The 15,649-nt window shown below is 37.8% G+C and overlaps 1 protein-coding gene across 2 annotated transcripts in view; it reads right to left on the bottom strand.

Annotated features, from left to right (window-relative positions):
• Window positions 1–15,649, bottom strand: part of MGAT4A (alpha-1,3-mannosyl-glycoprotein 4-beta-N-acetylglucosaminyltransferase A) — a 78,659-nt gene that overhangs the window by 51,729 nt on the left and 11,281 nt on the right. The gene's annotated exons all lie outside the window — the stretch shown is intronic.

Here is a 15,649-nt window from a genome sequence, read left to right as displayed (position 1 = left end):
CCAATACGAAGATATGGAGTATCTTCAGTGATTTTATATCTCATAATCAACATTCCAACCACTCAGCTGATGTCCACAGACATATCTTTTTTTATTATTTACCTATCCATTCCTAGTCTTTTAGTATTGCAGTGGTAGGGAAGCAAAACTTCAGCAAGCAATTTGAATCTCTCCCTGTTGCTACATTACAGTAACACATGGGGTGAAAAAGGAATTAGAGTCAATTTTCCCTAGTAAATAAGGCTGCTTTTCCTCAAGTTCTTTCAATTTACATTTCTTTTTTCCTTTTTTTTGTAGCTGGGATGTACTGTTATGTTTAGAAAATATAATTAACTAAAAAGCCCTATTTCGAAGACAGAAAAATAAAAGCATAGTTCACTACCTCTTAAAAACATTTCCCTTGTCAGCCTTATTTTCCTTTTTTCATTAAAACCAAAGGGTTATTGCTTTTGTGCCAACAAACCCAGAACACAGATGCTGGCCCACAACACCAGTGCTAGCCACACTGCACACAGCTGACTGAATCCAGACTGCTATTTGAAACAGGAACTGGTGCTTTAGTCTGCAGCATTGAGAAAACTAGGAAAATTTTCTGGAGTTTCTGGCATGTAGGACATCCTTACGTGCCAATGATAACTAACAAAGTAGTTCGGTCTTGATGCTTCCAGTGAACTGTACTGGTATTACATTTATGGTACTTGAGATCTCAAAAGCCTTGATTACTGTAACAAATACCAGACAACAAGCAGTCAACTTCTCATGGTTGCTTCAACCAGCAGATGTATCTGGGTTCAAGAGGCTACTCTAAAAAGATGCATAAAGTCCTGACACCTATCCTTCAAAAATGTATGACTGATTTTTTTTTTAAGTAGGTCACAATATTATTCAGTCAAGTAAAACCAGAAAATGCTAACATTACAAATACAGTAAGATTCTAAGTCCACTATCCTATGAGTATTTTTCTAGTTATTTATGCAAAATGAAGTAAAAAATTGCTCCTTGAAAGAACTTTTTCCTAAAACACATCTCTAATACTACCAGACCTAGCACTTTTCATGGTTTTGGAGACTGATATGTAATTTGGCTTTTTGGTACTCGTTTTATAATATGACTGCCTGTATTATTAAACAAAATTTAAATTTCTGACAGTTATATCTTTAGCATACTTTCAGAATTTCAAAGGTCAACTGCTCAGATACTTATCACTTACAAACAAACAAAAAAACCACAACAACAGCAACATCAAATTTTATCTCATACCAAAAGGCACTTTTAAAAGGAGAAAATACTTCTTAGGCTCTTACAGTATCACCACCAGTGGTCACCACCTGTCCCAGACTCTAGAAAAGTACCCCTTAAGGCATCAGGATTTTATAAATACTCTGATTTTTTCAGAGTTCCTGACTCTTGAGGACTTGGGAATGAGCCAATAAATTTAATAACCTAATTTTACTGGAGAAGCTTCTCCAGAAATTCAAGGCAGTCTTTCTGAAATGTCTATGTATGATGAAAGGTCAAAGTTCAATTAGAGTTAAAAATGTCCAGTGCTGTATCTGACAACAAGAAGGATTTTGCTGAGTATATTAATAGCAAAAGGAGGTCTAAAGAAAACATTGGACCAATACTTTTTTATTACAGTCACCTGACTAATAGGGTTGAAGACAAAGAAGCCTCCATCTTCCATATTTTTAGCCTCATCTTCTTCCTGAGATCTAGTGACAGTACACGTGGGAACAGCTCAGAGATGTGCCAGGGCACGTTCAGACTGGACATTAGGAAGCATTTCTTCACTGAGAGCGTGGTCAAACCCTGGAACAGGCTTTCTGGAGAGCCTTTCTAGAGTATTTAGGAGGCATCTGACAATGCCCTTAATAATATGCTTCAGGTTTTGGTCAACTCTGAAGTGGTCAGGCAGTTGGACTAAATGATTGTTGGTAAGTCCTTTTCAACTGAGATACTCCATTCTATGACAAACTGTAAGCATTGTATATACAAAAAGTAGTCAATAGAGTAGCTGATATTTTCAAAATACATTTGGCCATTTAGTGTTTTATTGTTCAGATGTTTCTCTAAAACCTAAAGAAATTGATTTCTTGTCAGAAAGTATGCAAACACTTTTTTTCATTGCTGTTACAGTAAAAAGAAAAACACTGAGCCTAAAACCACAGAGGAAACAGAGATCAGTGGTCACCATGATGAAAAAAGTTTCTTTTCTACAATATTATGAATCACTTTTCTTATGCTGAAATCTAGAGTAATTTAAAAAAACAGAAGTTAGTTATTGGCCCTTCAGTAAGTTATTGGTCCTACACAGCTGATGGAAGAATCCCTTGAACAGCAGCTGTAGCCAATATCACACATATGGCATCCAAGAGTTTCAGCATACAGGCGTATTTTTATTTAAGAATAATATACTATTTTACATTGAGATGAGAAGGTGATGTTTTTCCACACTTTGGTCTGGAAGGCAAAAAGATCAAATAAAAATAACCAGCCCTCATACTTCAAATGAAAATATCTTGTTAAGAAATTACTTGAGAACTGAAAGCACTAATTCTTCATCATTTTTCTCTTAAACTCTAGTTGGTTCAGCAAAACTGCAGAAGCTAAAACCTAAATATTTTAGCTGGCCTGATGTTGCTCACTTCTTGGAAAGTTAATGCTATGTCAACTCAATCAGTACTTTATCAACTTTTTCCCCTTGTTGCAAGATGTTCTTGTAAATATGGAGAACCTAGAATGTAGACAAGCTCATTTGAAAGTTGACGCAGTATCTTGAAAAGTAAAAATTCAAATCAAACTATGGAGGTCTGCAAGTTTTTGACCAGAGATGAAATCTCAGCTCTCAGCCTACTCTTCCTTCTCTGGGTTATTAACAGTTCTCCTACTAAACAACAGTTAAAAAAAAAGTAATTCCAAAAAGACACCATTTGCCTAAGCTATAAACTCAGTCCACTCTCCACTTAGCCACAGACAATCTTGACTACATAATTTGATTTTTTTTCTCCAAAGTTAGACAACTCACAAGCAAAGTTTAAACCAAATGGCTTACTTCCTAAGCTCGGAGCTTCTGAATACATCTTAGCATACATCTAATATCTTAGTTCAGGCTTTTGTACTTCTTGTCTAATCTGTTTACGAACTTCAACCCATGTTTTTTCCTCGGGATAAAAAAGGGCATCAAAGTAAAGGAACAAGAAAATATGCTGTAGTTTGAACTTAGAAAAGCATTTTGCAGGTTGTCTCAGCTCAACTGAAATAGAAATAGAAGACTGAACTGCAGGTACATTACTGGCAGTGGCAGAATACTTGCTGTATTCTAATTCCAAATGAAACATCCACGGAACAAGAAAACAGAAAAAAATACCCTGGAAATACAACCAAACGATTCTAAGGCTATTTAGTTTCAGTGTCAATAAAAATCATCCATAGCTTAGTTTTCGTTTATGCTACTTTTTTAGCAAAAGGAAAATTGTTTACGCCTCAAGCCTGTCAGTGTTTAGGAGGCATTTGGACAATGACCTTATGAACATACTTTAGCATTTGGTCAGCCCTGAAGTGGTCAGGCAGCTGGACTAGATGACTGTTGCAGTTCCCTTCAAACTGAAACAGTCCTTTCTTTCCTAACATGAAAACTACATGAAGAAACTACCTTAAGTGCCCTTCTAAATTGAGTGCAGACATTTACAGAATCACTGAACTTCTTTGTTACATTGCACTAAGGAAAGGAGGTACAGATACCACATTATCAGAGATGTATTCTGACCCTATAGAGACATCTCTCTCAAGAAATTAGCTAAACAGTGGACAAAGAAAAAGGGATAAAAACCATATAAAAGGGAAGTTGGCATTCCTGGCAACCTCTGCAAAATGTCTGACTCCATGTAGCCTACAACAGCCACACCATGATACCCTGTGAATCCAGTAAAAACCCTGCCACTCCCTATATGAAAAAAAAAAAAAATCTCTGTCTGCTGTATAATATACACACCCATTTAGGTTTGTTTTGGGGTGGAGGGGTGTTGTAGAAAAGGATTGCATGAAGACCCTTACAAGCCCCAAGAATGTTTCAGTGACTCTCAGTATTGCTATTCTTCCTCAGGGAAAGCCTTTTACCGTCTGCTAAAAGCAGCACCTCCTACAACATAAAAAGCAGTATGAAAGCTTTGCAAGCTGTTATTTTTCTTATCAATCAAGCAGGTTCACAAACACATTAAGTCACAGGCTATTTTCACAACTGGAAATTGAACATATTGAACTAAGGTGGCTGTATTCACATAAATAGATAAATAAATAAATAGGCAAGCTATAATTTACTCAAGAGCTCTATGTTAGTATGGCTGGTTGTCTCCAAAGGCAGATGCATCAGACAAGAAGATCAGAAAAAGCTTTATGACCTTCCCATATCAAGAGCAGGCAGTGGAGTTTTCGTTCAAAGCACAAATCAGCTGAATACCCAAAGTGATGGATCTGCCACAAGACAAAAAGGTGGCCAGCCATAGACTTGGCACTCATAAAAGACAGCAAGACAAGCAGAGAGCTTACCTTTACCAATTAATTGTCATCCTGATTTATATTTCCTGCCCTTACCCAACTGAACCATTGAAACCTCACCCCCCTTTTTTCATTAAATAACAACATGAAGAATTTACTGCATCTGACACACAGACAAAAGACTTTAGCTGTCAACAAAGCATTGCACACAAATATTCCATGAGTAAAAGACATAGAGAAGGAACAGATACTTGATGCAACAAGACATCTCCTCTATAGAAGAGGGAAATATTTACATCATTATTCAAATCAACAGTGTCTGACTGGCAATAGTTCTAAATTCACCAATATAACAATTAAGTTTTATGGCCCCCTCTAATGACAACCCTTTCAGTTTTCACAAGTTGAAGGTTCCACAGCAAATGTCTCATTTTTTTGCATACTCTGTTGAAGAGTTATTAAAATGCCATTAAATAAATGTCTGAATCTAATTCAGGTATTTCTGTGATTAGTCATGCCACAACTCATTTGCTCCCATTATAAAAACCCTACAGTAGTTACCATCATGCCATGGATCAGAGACACTAACAAGCTTTATGTATTAATTCATTACACTTGCATCAAGGATGTTGATCAGTTTACATGTTGATAAAAAATAGAGGTCTTAATGGACAGAGTGCTTCCACACTGGGTTTTATATAGAGTCAGTGGGTATAGAAAGAAGAGGTTACTCTTCAGTGAATTAGGGATTTGCCAGCATGCCAGCCAATTCAACCTGGCACAGCTTTTACAGGAACATTTCTTTGTTTGAGCTACATAAGGTAAAAAAATTAGTTATGCACTTCCCATAAAATCCATTCAGATGCTTTACGTGATCCATGAAGTTGTAATAACAAGGACACCAGTATCCAGTAAGTCATGACAATACCCACACTTCAAAGATATGCTCAAGATGTATTTTTTAGACCATGTTTGGTCCATAATACCAAGTACCTTCCAAGCTATCACATTTGTAGTATCACCTGATCAAAGAGTCACCTTCACAAACAGATATACTTTTAAATCAAAATCCTGCTACGCTAATATGTGATAGCACTGGAAATAATTTAGTCTATCAAAAAAAAAAAAAATCTGAATTCCTCCAGCAAATAAAAAGAAATTCTTACTACACAAGCACTTAGGTAATTCTCAACTTCATCTTATAACTGACACCTTTTTTGACAAAGGCTAGATTTCCTCTTTTGCATGGGTTTTGCAAAATGAACTATAAGTACAAGTAACCTAATGGTGTTCTACAAAATTCTGCTCCTACTGCACGGTACAATCATCCAGCAACCACATAAAGATGCACAGACAATACATAGTGGCATTTACTAAGAAAATGTAAGCATTGCTCCCATTGCCCTTTGGAAGTGACTCCAGAGCTCAGAAGATATTCATAAGGAACAAATGAAGCACTGCATTCTCATATGTCCAGCTGAGAAGAGGTGAGCAGAGGAATTGTCAAACCAATCACACAGGCATAGACAAAAAGCTATGTCCACAGAAGAGAGATATTAAAGATGTTTCAGACTCCTCCTGTGACATTTAGACTTATAAAAACAGTAAAACATTGTAGCAAAGTGAGATAATTATCACGTGTCAAAACCTGTATGTATGCACAAATCATATTCATAACCAGAAATTTTGAACAGTGAAGAGTAAAGAAAGTGTTAACAAAATTTCCTCCCAAAAATCAAATCTCATCTGTGCTTACAAGTCAGATTCTGATTTCTTCTCAAAACTGGTCAAAAGCTGATATATGGTGTCCTTGAAATGTTACAATATATTACCACGGATGACTACTCAACATAAGCTTATTAGCTCCCCCGCTCTTAAAGTGAAATTAAAACCTTTTATAAACAAGTTATGATGAGTTATAAAATCTGAAGCAGAAAAGCAATCAACCATGCAAATACGGAATAAAGCAGTACACTGTAAATGCTAACAACAGACATGCTATAAATAAAAGCTCTTAAGAAAACTGCTCAAGGTCAAATTTTATCAGTACTCTTTGAACACTTGATCCTATGGACTTTTTTAGTTACAGAGTTTGTAGCTATGCCCATTCATAAAGCTATTTTATTATTTTGAAGGCATTAGAGAATATGCAATTGTTTTATAATACTCTGTGAAATTAAAGACAGAAATTAAGGAAGATGATTCACATACAAAAAAATACATCCTACTAATCATAACAAAACATTTTTTGCATCAGGAAACAAACAAAATCAAGATGCAAGTGGACAAGTCATTCTTTTATCTCTAATCTTGTTACTCAAACTGAAAGGTCATTTTAGCAATTCAGTATTTCAATCTACCAAAACAACCCAGTAGAGCTACTGTTTATTGCCCTTGTTTTCCACATAGTAATGTACTTATTAGGATCAGAAGTATTTTAAAGAGTGCTTATTCAAGAGCTCTCATTGCAAAGAACAGCTTGGTTTTGAGTGAAGGTTTTGCAGGATTTCCTGTTTTTAAAAAATAACTCAATTTTGATTACTTAATTTCTCATTGTAATTTTTTCACATTTTGTGCTTCAAGGATCTCTATAAGCAAAATAATGTGGTTTTTTTTCTCTCCAACTAATCGCTAGCACAAGTCTGAAGCGTTTGCTTTGAAACTTTCAGGGCCTGATCCAATCCAGTCTAGACACTTTCGTTTAAACATTCCTTTCCAGCAGGAGCTGAAGTTGTTTTCTCTAAAATTTTTAAAGCAACCTGAATATGATCCTTTGTAATATCAACTGGTAAAACCTTTCTATTTTGAACTGTAAATGTCAGAATCACTTTGCCTGTAAATATTCCCTCGAAAAAGTAGAACTCTCTGCCTTCTCAGAGACTTCACATATACAAAGAAAGCAGAAAAAAGGGAGTACAAAACAGATCAGACTCTGAAATCCACTTCCCCTCCCATTTTTTCTATCTTTAACATAAATCCACTAAAAATTATGCAGCTTACCAATAAAAATAGAAACATGAAGTGATACATCAGGCAGATTGGTTAAATTTTTTTCTAAAAAGTCACAGAATAAAATGTTTTCCTAGAGGATAAACAATCCTAAGCAATCAAATAGTCAAAGAAGCCAAACTAGAATGGTGACAACTGATGACTGATTTACTTAAGGGGTATTTTCATAGCTGGATAGAGCAACCAGGAACAGTCTAAATGTTTCCAGATGCAATTACACACCTTTGCATCTAGATACAAATTTTTCAATACAGAAAGATCACAACTTAGAAAATTTCCTACATGGTCATAAAACCCATTACCATACCACTCTCAAATCTCCAATGCTGAGGGCTGACAGGGGGTCTGAACATTCCTCTGGATAAAAGGAATAAAAAGAATAATATATCAGAAAATCCAGACACCCACGACTAAGGAGGTCAAGTCAACAGAAGCATATGGTGTTCTGTCTGCACACTGGCCTCAGACAATAAGGATAATTAAACACATGATTTGTTTGAGAAGAGTATTGGCAGCACTTGAGCTGAAGGTCCTGCTTTAAAACAGAGAACAGCAAGCTACAGTGATGGGGAAAAACAAACAAACAAAAAAAGAAATCTCACATTTGCAAATTATTTGTCCTGATCTGACTGTTAACTTGACTAGAATTCACACTTTGCCTAGTAAACAACACTGCCCAGGACTATAGATAAATATAAACCTCAGGGCTTTTTAGGTTCCAGCTATTTGATTTTTATTTTATTCCCAGTGCTAAGAAGCACTGTCACCTCTGTTGGCATTTCTTCTTTAAAGGGAAAGTGATATAAAAAGGTCACTGAAATCATAGCCTAAATCAGTCCCACAATAAGCAATCAGTATTTAACACATCTCTAGCCCTGAACAGAAACACTGAGGAATAAATAAAAGCTTCATAGATTCTATTTCCAAAAAGCAAAGCAGTACAACAAAAATTACTGCAACTTCTGTTGTAGACATTAATTGTATAAAGAGTTCCAATTTAAGAAATTAATAAAAGAAAAGCTCAGCTAAGTATACAAAGCATTGAATTCACATAACCTGGGTATTAACACTTTACAATGAAAAAAAATTACCTTCGAATAACTGTTACTAAAAGTTCCCACTTGGACATTTCTTACACATCTTGCAGAAGGACTTAAAGTGTACAACAGTGCAAAAGAAATAAGGAAACCTTCAACATCACAGTATTACCTCAAAAACAGGAACACAATTTACGGGGACAGCTTCTACAAAGATCATTATGTCATGGTTATTTTTTTCAAACTCACCGCCAGTCAAAAAGCAAGGCTATAATCCTATACTGCTTAAGCAAGCACAAAGCTCCAGTTTAAGGAAAAATTACAATCATAGCACTAAACCACACCTTTAAGATACAGGACAGGTCAGTATCTAGCCTGTGTTCTTGGCAACACTGACAGACTAAAGCACATTGGCTAAAAGAAAGTATTTCCATTGCATTGTTTAACAGATTAAAATAAAACAATCCATTCTACACTTCTGCAGAAACGTGTCTATTAAGCATACATTTTGCATCCATTTACATTTGCTTCCATCATTTAGTTTATATATGTGTATATATATACACTTTATTGCTACCAATAAACAAGAATATCTTCTAAAACCCACATAATAATTAATTACACTAATTTCTGACAAGATAAATCAAAGAAGTCATAACCACTTATGCTGATCCTACCAACATGTGGCTTTATAATCAGCATCTCTGTAGGGTATCATAATTTCAACTTTAAAATAATTACAAAAGCTAATCTTGGTAAAACACAGTTCTTTCACATCTGTTAAAAGAGAACAAGAAACAACCCCTTCACCTGAAATACTTACAGATTTGCTGACAATGTAAACAAATGCAATTACCTTTTAGGTAATTCAACCCCTTACAGCTAGTTTGACTACAAGTCATTTGTGACATTATATGTTTCTCCTCAGACATCAGTCAACACTTTTGGCTGCAAGCACATTAACCTATATTAAGGTATTAAAATATTCATGCTATCCAGTGGTTTCAAATTCCTGGGGAGTTCTTTTGTGGTGGGTTGTGGGTTTTTTGGGTGGGTTTTTTTAAGAAAAATATTTATCTGCATACCACTTTTTTATAACCTACTGAACTTCTAATTCCATTTACTAACACATAAATTCTGTTACTCTGCTGTAACAGAATTCATGAAAATGAAGTCTTTGATCCTCCTTGTTACTGACTTGGTAAGTTAAAACTGGAAAAAGGATTTGAAGGAGAAAAGAAGTTCCCATAAAATTACCAATTCGGTAATCGTTCCAGCTACCCCTAATCCTGTCACTCACATCTTGCAAATAGCCAGACTTGTGCAAAACATTTGACACTGTCCTGCACAACATCCTTATCTCCAAACTGCAGAGACATGGATTTGACAGATGGACCACTCTGTGGATAAGGAATTGGCTAAATGGTTGCACTCAGAGTTGCAGCCAACAGCTCGATGTCCAAGTTGAGACCAGCGACAAATGGTGTTCCTCAGGGGTCAGTACTGGGACCAGCACTTTTTAACATCTTTGTCGGTGATGTGGTCAGTGAAATGAGTGCACTCTGAGCAAGTTTGCCAATGACACCAGGCTGTGTGGTGTGGTCAATATGCTGGAGGGAAGAGATGCCATCCAGGGGGACCTGGACAGGCTTGAGAGGTGGGCCTGGGTGAACCACATGAAGTTCAACAAGGCCAAGTGAAAGGTCCTGCACCAGGGTCGGGGCAATTCCAAGCACAAGTAGAGGCTGGGTGGTTTGAGAGCAGCCCTGGGGAAAAGGGCTTGCAGGTGCTGGTTGACAAGAAGCTCAACATAACCCAGCAATGCACACTTGCAGTCCCCAAAGCCAACTGTGTCCTGGGCTGCATCAAAAGCAGCATGACCAGCAGGTCAAGGAAGGTGATTCTCTTCCTCTCCTCTCAGGAGACCCCACCTAGAGTGCTGCATCCAGCTCTGGGGCAACAGTATAAGCAGTACATGGACCTGTTGGAGCAAGTCCAGAGGAGGCCACAAAGATGATCACAGGGCTGGAGACCTCTCCTATGAAGAGAGGTTGAGAGAGTTGGGATTGTTCAGCCTGGAAGGGAGACCTTATAGCACATTCTAGTACCTAAAGGGGGCTGAGAAGAGAGCTGAGGAAGGAATTCCTACAAGTGCACACAGAGACAGGGTAAGGGGGAATGGCTTCAAACTGAGAAAAGGTGGGTTTAGATTAGATGTAAGTTAGAAATTCTTTACTGTGAAGGTGGCAAGGCACTGGGAACAGGTTGCTTGGAGAAACTGTGGATGCCCCATCCTGGGAAATGTTCAAGGCCAGGCTGGATGGGGCCTTGAGCAACCTGGTCTAGTGGAAGGTGTCCCCTGTCCATGGCAGGGGCTTGGAATTAGATGGTCTTTAAGGTCCCTTCCAACCCAAACCGTTCTGTGATTCTAGGATGAACTGAACCTGCATTCTACACTTTTTATCTTCTACTTATCTGATGCCTCCATATCAGCTATAGTTATAGCTGTATTTTAAAATACAGGAGATGAAATTTTAGTCAAAGGTTACTCATATTATTCCTTGTATTCATGACATACAACACATAAGAAAATCGAAATGAGTAACTGATCTGAAATCACCTTACTTTTTTCTCTTGTCCAGCTCTTATTGCCCCAGTCAACTGCATTGCTAACAAAACACAACATAAGCTATACAGCTGCAACCAAAGCCAGTCAATGCCTCCTATAGTGACTAGTGTTAAAAAAAGATAAAGGGAGGAGAACCAGACAATATGACGTGTTTGTCATATGCAAATGCTGGAACAAATAATAAACTCTAACAGATCAGAATTTCAATTATGGTAAAAGAACTCATAAACAACAAAAGAACTGACCAGAAACAGCAACTAACATGTTTTCACGAGATTAGACAAGACAATATCAGTTTCTAGTTAGACTCAACTAAGGCCATTGGAATGTGTCACAAGGTAAAAGAAGGTAACATTTTAAAAATTTCAGTGACAAGAACAGTGTCTACAAAATACTCAGTGCAGAAAATTAATACCTTCATTTAAATTTCCCAAATCACTGTGTTAATTACATATTTTCAATTATTTTTCCAGTACACTACTCTTCATTCTACATTCGATACCATGCAGATGGAAGTCTATTCAACCTAAGGCGACTGAAGGCCCACACTAAGACCTTAAACCATCTCGTCCATGAGCTGCTCTATGCTGATGATGCCGCCCTTGTCTCCCACACAGAAGCAGCTCTGCAGTGTTTAACATCCTGCTTTGCAGACGCTGCTGAGCTCTTTGGGCTGGAAGTCAGCTTAAAGAAGACAGAAGTTCTCTATCAACCAGCACCTCAGGAAGTCTTCTATCATCCCCATATCACCATTGGTCAATCAGAGCTCAAATCAGTCCAGCAGTTTAATTACCTAGGTAGCCTCATCTCCTCGGATGGTAAGATTGACAGAGAGATAGACAACAAGTTAGCAAAGGCATATAGTGCCTTAGGAAAACTCCATAAAAGAGTTTGGTAAAATAAACACTTGAAGAAAAGTACAAAGATCAGTGTTTACAGAGCCATTGTGCTGTCTGCTCTTTTATATGGATCCAAATCATGGGTCATCTACCGCCACCACTTGCGACTCCTAGAACGCTTCCATCAATGCTGCCTCCCTACAATCCTAAACATCCACTGGTCAGATTATGTAACTAACACATCTGTCCTAGAACAGGCAGCAGTTACAAGTATCGAGGCCAAGTTGCTGAGAACGCAGCTGCGCTGGGCAGGATACATCTCAAGGATGAAGGACCACTGCCTCCCTAAGATCTTGCTCTGTGGTGAACTTGCCACTGGCTGCTGCAAGAGAGGAGCCCCGAAGATACAAGGACTCCCTGAAACAACATCTCCACCTTGGCCATATTGATCACCATAACTGGTCTACTCTGGTCTCCAATCAGAGGTCTGGAGACACACCAGCTATAACGCTGCTGCTTCTTTTGAGAAAGCACGCAGGATCACCATCAAAGAGAAAAGACAACGCAGAAAGAATCGTGTCTTGCTGATACCACCTAAGGAGTCTTTCTGCTGTGCCTTTTGCAACCAGACTTGTCTATCTCGTATTGGCCTTTTTAGCCACCAGTGCGCTTTGTAGCAAATGTGGGTAGAGCCCTTCCCAAATCTTCGTTTGCGAAGCCTAGACATGATGATGAATGTTTTGAGAATGAAGGGTAGAGTTGGCATCAGCCACCAACTCTACAGTTCCACCTAAATACCACAAATGGCAACATCCCTTTTAATATACCAGTCTCCTGCATTTAATTTCCATTTGAAAAATGCATCTATAATGTTTCAATAAAAACACAGTAAAGTAGCCATGAATGCCTTTTTCTTCTATGGCAGATTTAACAATCACAGCAACATGAACAAACAGTAACACGCTCAACACCAGATAAAGATAAAAGAAAAAAGCTGAAGCACAGATTCTTGCAAGGCCCAGAGGGCTATTCTCCACTAATTTAAAAAAGGACCAAGTACAAAAATACACCCACAAACACAATCACAAGCAGTTTGTTCTACACTCTGAAGGAGGATTAAACCAGCAGTATCATGAACAATCCAAAACTAAGACATATAACTTATGTCTTGAGTTTTAAATAAACCAGCTCTCTCACCTGGCACTCTGGTATCTTTGTGTGCCTAGTGAGAGCCAAAACTGTGGGGTGGGAAGGGTACACATTCGTGGGACCAAGCAGAGGCTCTGGTCCTAACAGTCTGTTTCCTCCAAACTCAGAGGAATACAATGTTAATTTGTACTCCACAAATTTCAAGTGCTAATAAAGGTTAATTTGTATTCCACGGTACATTTGAACGAAGCCAGAAGGAGAGACTAAAAAAGTATTATGAAGGAGTAACAGAAGGAAAGAGAGCATACAGCCGCATGTTTTAATGCAAAAGAAGCTGCAGTAACCTTTCAACTTTGAAAGAATTTAACCACAGCCATCCTACATTCATTATCCAAGCCACTGGTTTATCCTTGTCTACACGTGAATTTCAGAAAGGTCTCCCCTATTTCTGTCTAGAGCCTCTCTGATCAAGAGAGTGCAAACAGCCTTTATGCAAAGCAAAAATATTTAACCCTGACACTTCCACACTCACCTCTACACATCCTCCAGAATGTGACTTAGAGCAAATATGCCAACCAATTGTGCAGTAACTGAGTGACTGACCCCTCTCAGACATCCCAAAAGCACACAGACTATTGTACAATCTCTCAGCAACTACTTATCACAAATACACACCTACAGAAAGTTTCCCAAAGGTGTCATTTACTGTGCACACTTAAACAATCTGTGTGTACACAATTGGAATTTCTGGTAATGCAGTAATTCGGTCAACAACAGGATGCCTGTGTAGCAGCATCCACCCATCCGGGGCTGCAGGCTCTGGATCTGAAGGATTTCTGCCCAGGCAAGATTTCCACGAAGAAAAAGAAGTCACGTCCAGAAAAAAAACAGGTGTGCGTATCCCAAACCTTCTCCAAAAATCATCACATTAATATGCTCACATACTCTTGAATGTTCAGGGCTCAAGTTTTGAGGGTTAAGACACTGGATATTCTCCGTATAAGTAAGTTACAGTCCAATGTGGCCAGGAAACAAAGTACACAGGAAAGTAGAACACAGTAGCACACAGGAAAAGCAATCAGTTCTGACAACCTGAAAGCTTCCAAACACTTTAACATGATTTGTTTCTACTACAGAACTGTCAATAAGTCAGTGAGTTTCTGTGCATACAAATTAAGATGTTCTTACTTCAAACTATTCCTATCCTTCCTCTCAGAAACAAATGTACACATACAAGCCACAAACTACAGCAAGGAAAGCCAGTTTCCTAAACTAAACAGAGATTAGTAATGGCTGATTCACAGCCAAACGTTGAACATTTTCACACATTAGAAGAAAATTCATCTAGCAAAAGATAACTGGTAAGAAGAGTGCTACAACCTCACCATTTAACAACACTATTTTAAAGTGCTGAAACTTTTAGAAATTTTTATTAGCTTGGGCACAAAATTCAAGCCATTGTTGAAGCCTGGTTATTATTTCCACACATTAGTGGGTTGAGGTTGCTGATGCTTCTTGTTTCTTTGTGCCTTGTTGTGCCTTGACAACTGTCTTGAACAAGCTCTGTTTCTGAGAACATATTCTTTCTAACTTGTCCTCCTTGCAAGAAACTCAGGATCAAAGCTTCATCGTGCTCACATATTGCTGCAAATTAACAACAACCTTGTAAGTCAAATGTAATCCCATCACATTTGTTTTATTCAAATCTCTCTCTAACGGTACCTCTAGAGTTTGTCTAGGGGCTGTGCAACTGAGTATGAGGGCTGCTTATTGGCACAAGTACTTAACTAGTAATTTGTAATGGAAAAAAGATTTAGTTCAGCCCATCTCCGAACTGTCTGAGGAAACTTAAAATGTTCATGGCATTGATATGCAAGACCATGATGTATCTGCAGGCTACAACAGCAATATTTGTGCTTCATAAGCATAGGAAACTTTTAAATTTTTTTGAGCATTACACAGAAAAATTATACACTGTCACAAGCAGGAATAGGGTTTCTGTTGTTTACAGTCAGATAGATGGGTGGCACATCTGTGGGAAGCATCCGCAGGAATAGACAGAAAGCTGCATGAAAGCTGAGGAGACAACCAGAAAAGCAGCTGGAAGCACAGCTCTACAATACTGTAGAGCAATTGCTTTTTAGGTACAGACTAGCTGGAATAAAGTCTTGCACTGTGAGCAAGGAAACTGCTTTCTCTTCACTTTCTGCCATGTTCAGGAACACGAAACACAGTGCGTTATAAACAAAACTAAATTATAGACTTACCAGTGTCTCATCTTAAAAAGAAGCAACTTACAGGACTCTAATCCTAAAAATTGTATCAATAATGAAAAAGGCTTTTTTGTTATTCAGGTAGCAAATAAAGTCATAATTACACAGCAGGAATAAGGTTACTGAATAAGATACTACTCCAAACTGTGTGAGTGAAGAAAAATAAAAGAAAAAAATACAAAATCATACTAGAAAATAAAAATCTTTTTGAGATTTTTC

The sequence above is a fragment of the Chiroxiphia lanceolata genome, chromosome 2, assembly GCF_009829145.1.
Source record: "Chiroxiphia lanceolata isolate bChiLan1 chromosome 2, bChiLan1.pri, whole genome shotgun sequence".
Taxonomy (NCBI): domain Eukaryota; kingdom Metazoa; phylum Chordata; class Aves; order Passeriformes; family Pipridae; genus Chiroxiphia; species Chiroxiphia lanceolata.
This window is presented reverse-complemented; position numbering and strand designations above follow the sequence as displayed.